At 38.8% G+C, this 16037-nt stretch overlaps 1 pseudogene across 1 annotated transcript; it reads right to left on the reverse strand.

Annotated features, from left to right (window-relative positions):
* Nucleotides 1-11609: 11609 nt before the first annotated feature.
* Nucleotides 11610-13030, reverse strand: LOC308654836 (histone deacetylase 1-like; annotated as a pseudogene). Its single transcript has one exon. The product of its transcript is annotated as a histone deacetylase 1-like (transcript).
* Between the last annotated feature and the right edge of the window lie 3007 nt (nt 13031-16037).

Raw genomic sequence — 16037 nt, forward strand, 5'->3', positions numbered from 1 at the left:
AGTTGCATTGGAAGACAAAGCCAATCCATGTAACCAAGTGCCAAATGAGTTTGTTGATGTCCTCCTCCCTTCCTGCTTCTAGCTTATCTCCATGCTCCATGGGAAATGTGGGGGGTAGCAGATGCACCCAGAATTTCTATCTTACACTAGTTCAGAATGCACATGGAGAAAGAGGCTGAATTTCCAGGTCTTATTGAATGGTTAGCTCCATTTAATAGAACAAAGTAATGTAATGGTCATTGTCCACCAATCAGGCTGGAGGAGTGATCAAGGGGTGGAATGAAAAGAAAGTACGCCATTGTCTAGTGGACACCCCTTCATAGCTAGTAGGAATGAGGGACTAGAGCTACTTCCTAATAAGATCATGTTTAGACTGGACACCGAGTGAGAATAAATAAAGAGGGTTGGGGAGTTCACTCTGTATACAACACTGTTTTCTCATTGTGGGCAAAGAGCAAAATATCATAGTCAAAGGAAAACCTTAAAGCCAAGGCAAGGTAAAGACAGACTACCTACAAACAGAAATCAGACTCACTGTAGACTTCTTAATCAGCAAAAACAAGCCAGATGACTGTTAAGTACAATTGCAAAACATTAACCAAGAATAGTAATGCAGCAGAACAATTATTCAAGAATGAGAGCAAATAAATACATTTTTAGAGATATAAAATTTCAAGCATTTACTGCAGAGATTTTCAGTGTGGGACCTATTGAAGAGATGCTGTAACACGTGGAAGCAGAATGTGCTGGGGAGCCTTGGAGTTTGAGGTACAATGGAGGGCAATTAATTTTTTAAATTATGTTGATAGATTTTATTAAGAGTGATGTTAAAAAAACAAGACAAAACCCCAATATTGTGTTTTTCATAAAGATAAAACTCAGCGGAGGGGAGGGGAGCTTGATGGATAAAGTGAGCTGAAATCCTTGTTGTGTCTCAGAGAGAGATCAAATACTCTAATCTTTAGAGTATTAGAATAATGTATAGCTAATTGTGTATGCTAAAAAGTTTATTAAAACCATGAAGATAAAATCCACTGGTGAAACAAAAGTGAAATGTAAAAGTCTTTATCCAGGCAGGAGACAAGAAAAGGAAAAATTATAGAAAAGCAAAGAAGAAGGTTTATAAACTCTAAACACAAAGTAAGACGCAGAAAGAATTCCCAACCTATCAGGCATTAGAGTATGTGTAAGTAGATTAAGTCTTCAAAAGAGAGAGGTTATTAGATGGATACAAAAACTAAACCTAGCCATATGCTGCTGACAAAGGACATTCACAAAACAAAATCACATGGAGAGGATCAAAACTAAGAGACAGGAAACTATGCTCACTGGGTTAACAATACTAGATATAAAACAGACTTCAAGGATTAGGAAAAGAGGACGATTGTGTAAAGAGCAGACCTCCAGCAAGGGGTACAATACTAATCTGCCTGTAGTAGCATACCCTTGGAAAATGCAAAGTAAAAGCAGACCATATGTAAGGAAAGGTAGGTGGCAGATAAACAATTTTAGTGGGAGACTTAAACAGATATTTACAAAATAAGCTGGATACTAGTAACAATGGAGATTTAGGCAGCACAATCAAAAACACTAATTTTAATAGATAACATAGAACTCTGAGTTGAACAAATAGAGAATATTACATTTCTTTCTAGTACATGTGGAATATTTACATAAGGATCACATTAGGACATGAAAGAAATCTCAATAACTTTCAAAGGATCAGTGAAATAAATTCCATGTTCTTTAACCCAAAGGCAATTAAATTAGAAATCAATAATAAGATATTAAAAACAGTCCCCTCATGTTCTAAAAATAAAATTACACTTAGAGATAATTAATGGATTGTAGAGCAAAACCCCATGAGAATTATAAAATAGTGGAAAGATGATTCAACAATTGTACTTCAACCCTGTTCTTAAGGAAAAATGATTGAATATGAATGGCTTAAGCATTTGGTTCAAGAAGCTGAAGTGAACAAAATAACAGCAAAGGCAAAACAGAGAGACCAAACCCCAGGCTGGAAAACGGAGAACTGTGAGAGGAGGAAAATGGGACATAAACAAATTCACTCAACGCACTAAGAGAAGGGAACAGAAAATAAATGCACCACAGAAAGAATGATGACAATTTAAATATAACTCTTTGTTAAAACTAATTCTTTAGAGAAGCCCTTAGCAGGACTTATTAAGAACAAAAAGGTACAAAAGAATAAAAAAAAAGAGTTCAGAATTATGTATATAGTAGGGATTTAAAAACATCAGGAAGAATAGTATAATAATACATGTGCTACAAAAAGCAAATTTTAAAACTTATATAAAATAAATAAATTTCCAGAAAAATGTGTATATGCCAATTTGAATCGGGAAGCTATAGAGAACTTAAATTGAAGAATAATTTTTTTATGAAAGAAGTTGAGATAGTAATTAAATCTCCCTTCATCCACTTATTAACACCAACCTCCATTATTTTCACCATGAAAGTGTCAAAGTCATCAGGCTTCTGGCCTAGATGGCTTTAAGAAGCAAGCTTTACCAGTCTTTGGACGAACAGAAGATCATCATCTTATAAAACTTCTTCATGGAATTAAAATAGAGGGAAAGCTACTTGTTTTTGTGATATCATAGTCTTGATATTCAAACCAGACAAGATCAAAATAAAATTGTAGATCATTCCATTCATGAGTACCGATGTAGAGACTCAAGGTAACAGACAAGCAAATTGAAGGATACACACACACACACACACACTCACACACTCACACACACACACACACACACATACACACACTCATACTTTGCATATGTAATGTCAAGTGGCGATTAGTCCAACAATATTAAAGATAGCTCTACATTAGAAAATCTAATCATGTAATTTATCATATTAACTTGTTAAAAGGAAATACCAAATGATAGATGGAGAAAAAGATGATAAAAATGAATATACAAAGTTCTACATTATATATTAAATAATATATTTATAAAAATGTAAAATAGTAATTCTTGCTATTAGAATATTATAAGATTATGGAGACCCTCAGCAACTTAGTAAGCCTGTCTCAAAATAAAAAAAAAAATAAATTAAGAAGGACTAAGAATCTAGCTTAGTGGCAAAACATCCCTGAATTCAATCCATAGTACCTCCCTAAATTATGAGATATAAAATATTATGTATTAAAAGCTAGCCAATTGGAAATAAAAGGGAACTTACAAAATTTTTTATTAATATCAAGAATTTATAGCAAGTCTACTTAATAGTAACACTTTATGAGAATTCTGACTTCAGTAAAAAGAAGGCAAATTTTAATCATTTATGTTATCATCTTACTAAAAATCAAGCCAAAGCAATAAATCAGAGATAGAGATTAGCATATGAAAGGAATAGGAGTTTTTGTTTTAAACTGGATTGAACCTAGATGCACTTAACCACTAAGCTATATCCCTCACCCTTTTTATTTTTTTACTTTGAGACAGAGTCTTGCTAAGTGCTAAGGCTGGCCTCAAACTGGTGATCATCCTGCCTCAGCCTCCTGAGTCACTGGGATTACAGGTGAGTGCCACTGTGCCTCAAAAAGAAATGTTTTTAATTGCAGACAATGTAATTTTTTTCTTTAGAAAAATTGAATAAAATCTCAAGACTAAAAGATATACTAGAGTTCAACAAATATCAGATACAAGTTCAAGGTAGAAACATTAGTTATCTTAAACACCAGAAATATCAAATGGAATATATGATAATTATAACATAGGATACAAAGGGGTAGATTCAATAAAAGATATTTAATATCTTTATGAAGAAAATTACAAAGAAATTGACCAGTGCAACAAAAGAGGTCCAAGCAGTTGTCGAAACTTCATATGTGACACAGTAGTGTCTTACTCAGCTTTCCATCACTGTGACAAAATACCTGAGATAAACGATGTAAAAGGAGGAAAGGTTTATTTTGGCTTAGATTCCAGAGATCTCAGTCCATTGTTGCTTGGCCCCACTGCTTTTGGGCCATGGCAAAGCAATATGGCAGAAGCACATGGTAGAGGAAACCTGTTCACCTCATGGCAACCAGGAGGCAAAAATAGGGAGAAAGAAGGTGCCAGGGTCCTAATATCTCATTCGAGGGCACACTACAGGCAACCTAGCTCCCTCTAACAAGGTCCAAACTTCATTTCCTAAAGTTTCTACCAGCTCCCAATACACCATCAGCTAGGGACTGAGATTTGGGGGACATTTAAGATCCAAACTATGACAAGTAGTATTATAAATCAGTGACAAACAATATTTTTGGAAAAGTTATTTGGAAAAAATATATTTTGAAAATATAATTAAATTCAAAACCTACCACATACTATTATCCAGATGGTTAAAATAAAAATATGATAAACAAAATGTTGAAATGTTTAGAAAAAATAATAAAGGAAAATCTTATGACCTTGGGTTAGGAAAATATTTTATTAATAAAAAAAAACAAAAACACTAACTATAAAGGAAAAGCTGGAGTATATTAAAATTAAAAACTTTCAACATAAGATAGAATAAATTTAAAGAACAAGCATTAGAGTTGGTGAAGATGTTACAATGCATAGTATACATTAGAAAGGTTTAGCATCCAGAAATTAGAAAAAACTTCTATCTTCTCTAATAAGATAATGGGTAAAGGAAATGAATAGAAAATCCACAGATGAGGAAATGTGATGGCCAACCATCTTAAGTAAAAGAGGTCAACCTTTCTAGTAACAAGGAATTGCAAACTAAAACAAAAATGAGACACCTTTCACAGCTATCAGATTGAAAAAGCAAAATCAGCTAGACAGCTCCAGTGTTTGAGTAGCGATGTAGAGACTTGTAACTCTCTTACCATTGCCAACAGGATTTCAATCAATTTGGAGCTCAATCAACTTTTGTTTGTATCTGATGAATCATCAATTTAATCAATTTAGAGATCAATTTGTCATCATTTGACAAGTGTGCCTTATCTTAGCTTCTAGGGAATCTGACTTTGAGATGAGAAATGGCGATTTGCTGAGTGCTCTTGGGGGAGATGAGGAAGGGAACAGGAGGTAGGTCAGGGAAGGGTAGCAGGACAAGGAATGTGAAGTCTCCAGCATAGCCTGCGCAGAACTCAGTTTACCCTGATCCCCACCAGAGCTCTGCCGTGGAAATTACTCCTATAATTGTTCCTCTGGAAGCTGGATGAGTTGGTCTCTCCTTCCTTCCTGCTGTTCACCAAGTGGTCAAAGGCAGATGAGACGGAGAGTAAGTGCTGGATATTTTAGACTCCACTGACATTCAGAGGAAAGCTTCAGATGGTCTATGTTAGATTTCACTTCTCACGCCTGCTGTGGGGAGGAGGATCCAGGAAATGGTGAGAGATTTGGGAAGAACACCAACAGTGAATTATAGACCTACACCATAATCTGGCAATTCCAAATCCCAGCACAATAACAAGAAATTCTTGCTTGTTGGTGCCCTAAGAAACACATACTGGAAAATTCACAGCAGTATTATAGATGGTAGCAAAACACCAGAAGCAATCTGGATGAACAACAGGGTAAAAGTTCAATACAGTAAGCTACATAAAGATTGGGAATACTTCCTAACGGAATGAATGAATATGACCATTTCTGCATAAATACAGTTCAAGAACACAAAATAGTGTAGTTGCGAAAACAGGGGGCAGAATGAGAAATACAGTATGACAGACATCATTTGTAAAAACGAGAAGACCTGAAAGTATTTATTTTTAATGGATGCATGCTTATGCAATAGTAGAATAAGACTTGCACAGAAGAGATCAACACAAAATCGAGTACTGATCACTGGCACAGGGAGGGTAGGTGGTAATGTCTTTGTGCAAGTGTAAGAAGGAAGGTTTAACTGCATCTGAGATGTTTTGTTCTTTAAAAGTTCTGAAACCAGCATGGTGAAATTTGTTTAGGATTGGATAATGCGTATGGTGGTTGTTAAATGAGATTAGATGGGTGTGAGGAAGTGTGCTGAAAGAGGGTTTGAAAAGTGATAGCCACAGCATTGAATAAAAAGCATTACAATTATTTTTTTAAATAAGGAAAGAAATTTCTTGGAAGACCCTGAAGATGTACTAGAAAAGGCTACTTGATGAGTTTGCTTGAAATATTTCTACAGCCTTTCTGTCTTCATTTGGAGAAAGTGCATACTCATTCTGTAAGATTTGCATCAGCTGTCATCTTTAGAAACACTTCCCTGATGTCCCCAGAATGCCCCCTCATGTGTGCTTGTATAAAAGAACCTGCACAGGATAATTCATTGCTGTGTTATTTCATAATTGCGTCTTATGCACTTGACTTTCACTTATGATGGTGGCTGTGTTTTATTTACTTTTGTATTTCTAGTGCCAAGCATGGTACCTGGCACTTATGGGCATTTGATAAACAATTTAATTTTAAATTCTATTTCTTTCATGAGACTGACCATAAATATTGATTGACTTTTAGATAAATGGATAAGTAAGCATCTAAATAGAAATATTTGTCAGATCTTCTGAGATCTTCAGTTTGGTGGCATGAGAGAAAGTGAAGGTGTACAAGACTTTGAAGGCAAGAACCAGAATGGGGGGTGGGAAGAGGGAGGGAGGGAAAGAGGGAGGGAGGACATTCATGTAACGTCGATTATTTGTAAATAATGTTTTTATCATTTTGATTATATTGTAAATAATGTCTTTTATTATTTTTGTTGTTAATCTCTTACTTTACCTAGTGTAAAAATTTTATCATAGGTATGTGTATAGAAAAAAAACAGCACGTATAGGAGTTCGGTCCTCTCCGTGGCTTCAGGCATACCCTGAGCATCTTGGAACACATGTCAGTGGTTGGGGGATACTGTATTTCTCTTCTCTGACAACATAGTTACCACAGAAAATTAGACATATCAAGTGTCCATTGAGAAATGGAACCCACTGACTACCTTTTATTATTGAATGGGTGACCGCTAACTTCTACCACGGGACAGTAGGGATGAAGCCCAGGAGGCAATGCCTGCTGCACACAGGTATGATGTTCACTGTTTTAAGATGAAGAGACAAACTGTGTGTGTGCTCATGGTCATGCAACAAGGAAGCGAGGAAGCCAAAATTTAAACCCAGGGCTCTTTCTCTCCAAATGCATGTGGTTTATGACAGTGTTGTTTTTCTAGGAAATAACCATCAATGTTTTTAGCTCCTTCCTTTGAAATTTTTAGCTACTCAGCTTGGAATACAAGGTAAAAGAATCCTTGAAGGGACGTGCGGGACACCTGGGGCTTCACGAGGAGCAGACCTCCTGGCACTAAGCTGCTGCCCGTCAACTCACTCACCTGTCAAGCTCTGCTGTGCTGCACCCATAGCCTGTCAATTACAGTTCTCCTGGGCCTGCTGGATCCCAAGAAGTCACACCACTGGAGGTCTGAGAGGGAGACAGGCAGGACAGGGGAGGACAGAGGGACATGCGCCTTACTGTTTGTGAGCGCCTCCTGTTAGAACTACTGCCACCTTTGGCTTCTGTCTATGACTTCTTTCAGTAATTGCACAACCAGCCTCACTAGTACCCCTCAGAGGTTTAGCACCAGAGAGCCACCCCTTCCTCAGAGACTGAACTCCCCTCTCTCTCCTCTAAGAACCTGGGTCTCCTTAGAGGTCTAACCTCTGTTGGCTGGGCGTCTTCCTATGAGGGCCTAGGTTATTTCCTTTATCTTCCATATCTACAGTTGTTTTTGAGTTTCCTTTTGTCTTCTTTGATCCATTGGTTGTTCAAGAGATTGTTGTTTAATTTCCACATATTTGTGATTTTCCGAGATTCCTCCTGTGTTTGATTTCCAGTTTATATGAGTCCATTTTCCATTGTTATAACAGGGTGGATACAAAAATAAATAAGGGAAAGAAGTTTACTTAGCTCATGGTTTTGGAGGCTAAAAGTCAGATTGGTCAAAGTATGGCCTCTGGTGAAGGCCCCCTTTGGTTGCATCCATCAGATGACATGGCATCATGGCAGGAGAGCAAGGGAGAGATCAATGGAAAGACAGTTCTTTGAATATATTCTTTTGCAGTGTTCGACTTTCAGTTTAGGAGCTTAATTGGTGTTCACATATATGTGACAAGTCACTTTTTCCAATTGCTGCTTTTTTCAAGATTCTCTCTTTTTCTTTGATATTGACAGTTTTATTTTAATGTGTCTCAGGACTATTGTTTGGTTGATCTTGGTTGGAGTCTTTTTGCTTTATGAATCTGAATGTCCATATCCTTCCCAAGATTTGAGGGGTTTTCAGCCAGATTTCTTTAAATAAGTTTTCTTCCCTTTATCTTATCCTGCAGCTCCCATAATCCATGTATTTGTGCGATTGATAGCTTCTTTATTCTTTCTTCACTATTTTTCATTCATTCTTTTTTCTGTTTGTTCCTTTAATTAGATAATTTAAAATGACCTCTCTATTGAATTTTCAGTTCTGTCATTATATTCCTAAGCTCCTGGACTTCTGGTTGGTTCTTTTTTTAATGTCTTCCCTACTATACTTCTCATTTTGTTAATATGTGGTTTTCTTAATTATCTTTTATTATTTATCTGTATTATGTTGCATCTCATTGAACTTCTTTAAATTAATTATTTAAAACTTTTTCAGGCATTTCACAATCTCCCTTTTCTTTGGGGTCAGTTATTGGTGGTATTACATGATTCTTTGTTATCTATATTATCTAGTTTTGATGTTGTGCATTTGAAGGGAGCAAATGCCTCTTTACCAACTGGTTTTGGCTAGTAAAGACCTCTTATTTCATAGACTCCTACTTGAATCTTGAAGCATCTACAAAAGCACATTTATTTGTTCATACATGACTGTTAAATTATTGCTTGTTTGTGACGATATGAGTGGGGGCTTCCTTTTTCATAATTTTGCTCCCAGGAAATATTTTAGAAGTTCATTCAACTGTATTTAGCCCTCAATTAGATCTTGGGCTTAGAGTGGCCCAAGATCACATATGGAACTGTTATTTGCTGAAAGAGCTTCTTTTTCTCATGCTTCTCACTTTGTGAACATCAGTTACGGTAAGTGTAATTCTAATGTTGAATGCTAAACATTTCCCATTCAAAATGCCCCCAAGTGCAAGCCAAGTTGGTTTGTAAATGAAAACAAACAAACACCCCCCCCCAAAAAAAAACCCAACTGTTTCAATACTGAAGGAAAATATGGCTGTACTAGATATAATAAAATATACAATAGTACATTGACTACCAAGTAGCAGCCTTCTTAGAGATTAAAAATAATCACCTAACTTTGGTCCTACAGTTTGACTAAGGTCTAACCCCTGAGTGGGTCCCATTAGCATTTTTTTCACAAACCCTAAAATACTGACATTAATGCTCAGAGAGGGTTGTTCACTTAGGCCACACAGGGCATATGGGCTGAGTTGGGATTTGAACTTGTTTCCCTTTCTTTCTCTTGTCATATCTGTTTCCTCACCCAGATTATAGAGCAAAGGTTCTATAATCTGATCTATGTTGTCAGTGTCAGGGGAGAAACAATTTACAGGTTTTTCTAGGTTCTGATTGCAGCAAGTTTCTGGAGTGATCTAACATAGGAGACCAGTTACTGGATTCACTGCATATAAAACTCTAAGCTTTTATTTCTGCAAAACAATCGATTCTTTAGATGCCACCGTCTCCTTGATGGAATAGCTTCCTAAAGTATGTTTCTATTCCCTTTGGGGAGGACAGTGGATTCCCTGAAAATAAAACAGGCCTGCCACTTGAAATGACCCAGTGGCTTAGAACAGAAGTGTTTATTTCTGCAATTTGTTTTTCCCTTGTGTTCACTATGGTCATCTGGGTTTAATATCCTGGGTGGTGGGAAATAAAAGGCCATGTGTATTTTTCCTTGAGATTTTCAAATTTGAATTTCCTGCTGTGAGTGTTCTTGCTGCTCCGTTTAAATTAGAGCAGGATGAACTTCTTGAACTGTCACCAACTTGGCCACAGGCTGACTCCAATGCCTCCTGCAGGGAAAGTTCCTTGAGGGGACAGCATGAAATGTCTCTGCAGGAGAGATTAAATGGTTTAATAATGTCCTATTAAGCCCACAGCTTCTAAACAATACTGAGCCTTTCAATAATACTTGTCACCCCAAAGCTCCTATTTAAGTGATTTTAATCTTAGATAAAAATTTTACTGTTAGGAGACTAGCTACATTATCACTTTTTAACTTTTTTAGAGTAAGAAATGATAAGCTTTTGTGAAATTCTCATAAGTCATGTTAGAATGGTTGCTTGTGGGGGTAGGAGAAGAAAGGGGTAAATTTTGAGAATAACAGGAATAAATAAGAATAAAATAAAACAGGCATGAATCAACCAACAATGGCAATGTACCATGAATTTAGGATGTTTGATTATTTCAACTCTCTGAACACAAATTAAAAAAATAAACAAGTAGGAGAAAACAAAACAAGGTAAAACCCCAGGTCTCACCATAACAGAACATCTCTGTGTTGTCTTTAGTCCAATAAATAAATAAGTTTTCAAAAATAAATGCAAAATTTCATGGGGGGAATCAACAGAGATATTCCAAATAGATTTTAGCTTGATTTCAAGCCAGTGTGTTTTAAAGCTCTTTAGATGTTCCTTATTTCTACTTAGAGTGATTAGTTATATCGTAGTCTTCTTCAAAATACTCTTAATACTATTATCATAATTGTATGGATTAGATTAGGTGTCCCCAAAAAACTCACGTGTGAGATAGTGCAAGAATTTCAAGAAGAGAAATGATTAGATTATGAGAGTTATAATCTATTCAGTGGATTAATCCACTGATATAGATTAACTGGACGGTCACTGCAGGTAAGGTGTGGCTGGGGGAAGTAGGTCACTGAGGGTGTGCCTTTGAGGCTTATATGTTGTCTCTGATGGGTAGAGCTCTCTCTGTGCTTCCTGTTGCGTGTCCTGAGCTGCCTACCATTGCCTCACCCTGGGCCCAGCGGTATGAAGTTGGTCAATGGTGGACTGAACCTCTGAAACCATGAGCCAAAGTAAACTTTTCCCTCTCTATCTACTTCTTTTTTTTGGGGGGGGGATAGAAATGTACCATTTTATTACAAAGTCTCACAAAAATGAAAATAGTATCTTAGAAAGGAAGCTAGACTACCGATCTTCACCTGTGGAACTGGGGGGAAGACAGGGCAGTGGGAGTTTCTTGGCTCTCTTGAGGCCGGTGGGAAGGTAAGAAAACAACCAATGGCTGATGTTAGGAGTCTGAAAAGTACAGGGGGTCCCTGAAGACCCACCCATCCCTTCTAGAACACTTGGTAAGGGCACCTTTCCAAAGCTACTAAACAGACCCTTGTCATTTTAGGATTTTTCTTATGGTTACATCCCTTCCACCCAGATCTGCACTGTAGATGGTTCAAAAGACTTAAAGAGGGATGGGGAACAAGGCAACTACTGGAAGTTTCCTCCACACAGCTGCCTTGGGATCAGGGCCCTGGTTCCTATCTAGTCCCTTGAGGCATTTATATTTAATTTATTTTATATAAATACACAGAGAAATAGAAAATATAAAAATCTGAGGGATGGAGGAGAAAGGTGGGGAACTTGGCCAGAAGCCAAAGCTGGAGAAGTCTGCTCAGGCCAACTTGACCTCCTGTTTGACCCCTTTGGCTTCTGGCTTCTCCTCCTTGGTTTTCTCCTCTTCTGTGACTTCTTTCTTCTCCTCTGGGTCTTTCTCTGTTTTGACTCCCTTGGCTTTTTTGAAGTTGGAAGAGTTTTTGTGGCCCCCCTCTCCTTCCTCATCTGAGTCAGAGAATTCTTGCTCACAGGCAATTCAGTTGTCATAGGAACAGATCGAGATTCGCTTGTCAGGGTCTTCTTCATCCTCATCACCACTCTCCTCTGGGATGGCATCCTCGGGAATGGCCTGGATTTCAGGTGCATGGGGCAGCATTCTCAGGTTCTCAAAGAGCTGCTGTTTTATCTTCTCCAGGCACTCATTCATGTTCTGATTAGTCATATTGGAAGGACTGATGTGAAGCTTGAAATCTGGTCCAAAGTACTCGAAATAGTCATTGTATGGAAGCTCATTGGGGATCTGTGTCCAGAGCCACAGCTGTTTTGTATGTCCAGCACCGGGCCACATTACGAATGGTGTAACCATCTCCTCCCAGCAACAGCACAGGCAGGGTGAAGCTCTTAACAAATTCTATACACTTGGCATGCCCTTTGGTGGTCAGATTGAAGCAACCTACCTGATCCCCAGACAGGGAATCTGAGCCACATTGTAAGACCACCACACTAGGCTGGAACATCTCCAATACTTTGGACATGACCAGCTTGAAAATGGCCTCAGAGGACTCGTCATCAATCCCATCTCGGAGTGGGTAGTTAACAGCATGATACTTGCCTTTGCCAGTTCCTGTAGGTCTCCAGTTCCTGCGAAGTACTCTCCATATTTATGAAAGGACACAGTCTCGACTCCTCCTGTGGTATAGAAGGCCTCTTCCACGCCATCGCCATGGTGAACATCAATGTCAATTATAGCACCCTCTGGTGATACTACAGCAGTTCCAGGATGGCCAAGACGATATCATCGATGTAACAGAAGCCTGATGCCTCGGACTTCTTTGCATGGTGCAGGCTCCCAGCCCAATTCACAGCAATGTCCCTCTGCTGCTCATTTAGTTTCACGGCACTTGCAACAGAGCCACCAGTAGACAACTGACAGAACTCAAACAGGCCATCGGATACTGGACAGTCCTCACCAACATTGAATCTCTGCATCTGCTTGCTGTACTCAGACATGTTATCTGGACGAATGGAGCTCAAGAATTTGATGTCGTCATCACTGTGTTACTTGGTCATCTCCTCAGCACTGGCTTTGTGAGGGCTATAAATCTCCATTTTTCCATAGAGACCCTAGTTAAGCAGCAAATTGTGCGTCATGTGGATTCGGTGAGGCTTCATTGGGTGGCCTTGTCCATAATAGTAATTTCCAACATCCCCGTCGTAGTAGTAACAGACTTTCCTCCTGGTGTCCTGAGTCTGCGCCATCTTGCTGCCTCCTGTCCCTCCTGTCAGACCTCTGTCTGCTTCTTGTTAGGCCTTTTGGTCACAGTGATACAAAGCTGATTAAAACAAAAGTTAAGTAATTTTAAAAAACATTTTTTATGATCACATGGAGGAAGGGAGGAAAGGGAGAGAGGGGGAAGAAAGAGGGAGGAAGTGGGAGAGGGAGCAAGGAAGAGAGAGAGAATGGTGATATTGGGTCTTTTGTACTATAAAAGGCAGCATCCCATCCATGAGACTGGGGCCTAATAGCCTGACCATCTCTTAGGGGCCCCACCCTTGCTACCTTACAGTGGCTACTAAATTTCAACATGAGTTTCAGAGGGGACCATGGCAGGTTTTATTCAACACTACTTAATTTTGTTGTTTAAATTGTTTCAGCTTTGGCCATTGGGACTCTTTCAGTTGGCTCCTTTGACATATCCTCATTATTAATTATAGTTAATTAATTTTTAAGTACTTACATTCTTTCTGGTACTACTGGATGTGCCATGCACATTTTATATATTTCTTACTCCAATCCTAAAATCAGGCATTTCTCTAAGGAAAAATGCTGGAGAATGAGTTTAGATCCCAAGATCTGGGTTCTGGATTTGTTCATGGCTCCTGAGTTATTGTTGCTTCCAGGATCTGATGGCTGACAAATAAGGATACATTCATGCATAAATACTAACCACAGCATATGCATGTGTCCCCCCTATATGAACCACCATGTTGATATTAAGCTACACATAAGCCCTGATGGTATCTCCACCTCTAATCCATGAGTACCTGGATTTTCCAGACTCTCCTCTTGGTTATTTGAACCTCCATCTCTAACATTGGAGGCCTGGCTCCTGTCATCTTCTATCCACTCACCTAATCATCCAACTGACCAATCACTGTCTTAGGATCATAAACCAATGCCTGTGGGATTCCACTTTATCAGTTAGGCTCCAGCACCTAGTAGAGTCTGCCTTCACCCTTACACACTGTCCACTCACATGCTATTCTGCATCCTGTACCAGCAGAGACGTAAAGTACAAATTGTTGGTACCACTCAGAAGACATTTCTTAAACACCATCTTTTATTATTTTATTTGGATTCAGGAAGATTTGTTTTTCTTCATCTAGAATGTAAACATCATTAAAGCCAGGGGTCTCTAAGGAGTTTATACATATAGACAGGGATGAACAAATGTTTGTGGCAGCAGTCATGAGAATTACCAGAACACCTGAGCAGGCCCAGAGAGAATCTCAGAAGTCTCCACAGAAGCCAAAATGCTTATCTTCATAAGCACCTTCTTTGATCTCTCCTAAATGTTATGGTGCTAATTCTTTTATTTTATAAAACTTCCACAAGATACTGGCATATCTTAATGTGTGGTTTATTTGTATCTTGCTTTTCTGATTATAATAGTGAATTAGGTAGTGTTCTTCAGAGAAACATTATCAATGTCCTTAATGTGTGCATTTGTGGAGGGAGGGAGGGAGGGAGGGAGGGAGGGAGAGACTGAGACTCTTTAAGGATCTGGTTCATGTTGTACAGGTTCAAAATCTGCAGGGTGGAGATGCAGGGAAGAGGATATGTTGCACTTCAAGTTTGAAGGCCTCTACTAACAGAATTCTTTCTTTCTCAGGTGAGGTCAGTCTTTTGTTCTATTTAGTCCTCCAACTGATTAGATGAGGTCCACTCACATGATAGAGGGTAATCTTTTGCTCAAAGTTCACAGATTTCAGGGTTAATATCAACCTAAGAACATCTTCCTGAAAATGTCCAGAATAACATTCAGCCAAATATCTGAGATTTCATGGCACAGACAAGTTGACACAAAAACCTCACTATCACAAGCAGACTCATGAAAAAAATCAATAATAGTTTTCTCTTGTACCTCTCTCCTTCACCCAAGGGTGATTCATGGGACTTTATTTTCATTAAGAGAGAGAATTTCACTATTTGAGGAAAGGCAGAAGAAGGTCTAAAGACTAAGAGCTGGATGTTATTTGAGTTCAGAGGAAGAACATAGGCCTCCTCAGTCTTGGGGATTTTAAGAGGTGGCAGGTTTCTCAATGAGTGGGGTCCATATCCCACTTCCATGAAGCTCCGTCTGATGGCCCCACTGGGTACTTTCACGGAAGGTTGTGCAAGCTGCAGACTGGGTGCCATGATTGGAAGCCTGGGGTGACACTGACAGAATAGACCTTTGCCCTTTCTAACCTCATAGGAGAATGACCCTGAGTATCCACACCACATCCAATGTTAGGGTCTGTAAACAAGTCAAGACGGCGCCTGGCATTTTGCCAGAGGGAGTGGTTTGTGAAGTAAGGCCAGCGAGCCATTAAGTGTGGTGATTCCTTATTGGTTGACTGCTGTATCTAGTTTATGTTAATTAAGATAAGCTGTGTGGAATGTATATATACCGCTCCTGTCCTACAATAAACGGCTCCCACTCCTGCTGTATCAATCTACACAAGTTGTTCGTCACTCCCCCGGTTATTTTGCCCAGCCAGCTGGGCTGCGGCAATCCAAAATGGATTTCAGAGCAGAGGCCCTGTCCACACTTCCCAGGTGCCATTCAGATACTTAGGATTTTTGTTGAGCCATGGGAGAGGGAAGAAGGAAGTTAAATGTGAACTATGATTGCAGTTGACTTTCTTGTCTCCCTGGCGAGTGGAACCTCATATTTAACAGGTTAGCTACAATTTAGAATAAAGGAACAGGTTGTACTTTGTTTCTCAAGGTGTGCAGCAAACCACGCTGCTCTAATAACTTCAATCTTTATAATTGTTTCTTGGTATTTTTTGGCAACTAGTTTCTTTTCAAATAACTGTAATTTTAAAACATGAGTAATCTTCCTGTGCAAAGGTCTCCCCGTGATGAGGAAAGCTAGTTGATCGAGGCCACAGAGTGGAGAGTAGAGATAAGACTGGGACCCCGTTCCTTACCTCTCTGTCCATGTGCTTTTCCTCTGTGGTGCTGCCATAGAAATCTGGTACTTTATATCATACAGCT

This window comes from Spermophilus citellus (assembly GCF_964194105.1).
Source record: "Spermophilus citellus genome assembly, chromosome: 8".
Lineage (NCBI taxonomy): Eukaryota > Metazoa > Chordata > Mammalia > Rodentia > Sciuridae > Spermophilus > Spermophilus citellus.